Raw genomic sequence first — 1,222 nt, 5'->3', positions numbered from 1 at the left:
ATCCTTTAAATGGTATAAGTATTGAACTTATTAGTGAACCTTTGATCTCTGTACATTTGACCTTTTAGGTCGTACTGGGCAATGGCTGAATCTATTGAAGTAGGAGAACTAGAAGCTGTTGATTCTCTCTCCACTGCCTCCTGCTATGTAACTCAACATGAGCTGTCCTCCAAGACGATTTATCCTTCTTACTACCAATGTATATATTCATTCCATCCATTCGATTTATTTATCTGTCCATTATTTTGGATTTTCATTTCGCTATCCATTCAATATCTATCTGTCCATTCAGCTATTAATTCTATTCATTATTATATAGGGAAGTTACATCCTGACTAAGCCACCGCCCAGTTGATCAATTAAAGTCATTACTAGAACAATACAAAATCTGGTCAATGTGAACCCATAGAAAGTTCTTTCGTCTCCATGGCAACGTTCAATAGCGTGTTCCATGTGTCTACTATTTGGCGACAGGACCACATAGAGAGGTACAAATAATTATTAATGTTGCTAGGGTGTGGTTTCTGTTGCTAGGTAGCGCATTGGGCATCTCAAGCTTATTTTATTATGGTGGTGAACCTCATTTTATTTTCCCAACAACACTTGGTCCCAGCTAATCAACAGCTAACATCACCTAAATTTCACCATCACAGCCACGCCCTTTTCACAGGTCTCTGCCCCTTTTCTCCTTTGGGTGGAGCTCTAGGTCGGCCAGTAATAGGTCCAGAGGTACACTTGTCTGGTAAACATGAAGGACTGAGTTTGTATCTTCACGTTTACTTCGCCCACTATGGAATGTTCTGATATCTATTGAGAGAGAGAAAGTACCCAACCATTTAAGTCAGTAAACAAAAAATAGTGGTTAGTAATAATATATATTATGTAAATTACAAAGAATTAACTAATTGTACAAAAAAATAAAGGTATAAAAAAAAAAAATTAGGGGGCACCCGAGATTGAACCGGGGACCTCTCGATCTGCAGTCGAAAGATGCTCTACCACTGAGCTATACCCCCCATATCCTGGATGTTGGGAACTGTAAATTAGTTTTAATTTTTTTTTGCCTTGATTTGTCACTGGGTTTTCACATATTAATATTTAAAAATTGTTAAATACTATTGTTTGTTGTTTTATTTCTTTTATTTTGTAGTATTTTAGTCGCTACACAGCCACTGAATTAGCTGTGTTGGGAGAACAACTTTTAGAACTAAGAGCTTTTCTC

At 37.0% G+C, this 1,222-nt stretch overlaps 1 non-coding gene across 1 annotated transcript; it reads right to left on the bottom strand.

Moving 5' to 3' along the window:
* Positions 1-941: 941 nt before the first annotated feature.
* Positions 942-1,016, bottom strand: Trnac-gca. The gene has a single exon. It is a non-coding gene; the product is annotated as a tRNA-Cys (tRNA).
* Positions 1,017-1,222: the final 206 nt, after the last annotated feature.

The sequence above is a fragment of the Gigantopelta aegis genome, unplaced genomic scaffold (genome assembly GCF_016097555.1).
Source record: "Gigantopelta aegis isolate Gae_Host unplaced genomic scaffold, Gae_host_genome ctg3527_pilon_pilon:::debris, whole genome shotgun sequence".
NCBI classification, from domain to species: Eukaryota; Metazoa; Mollusca; class Gastropoda; order Neomphalida; family Peltospiridae; genus Gigantopelta; species Gigantopelta aegis.
This window is presented reverse-complemented; position numbering and strand designations above follow the sequence as displayed.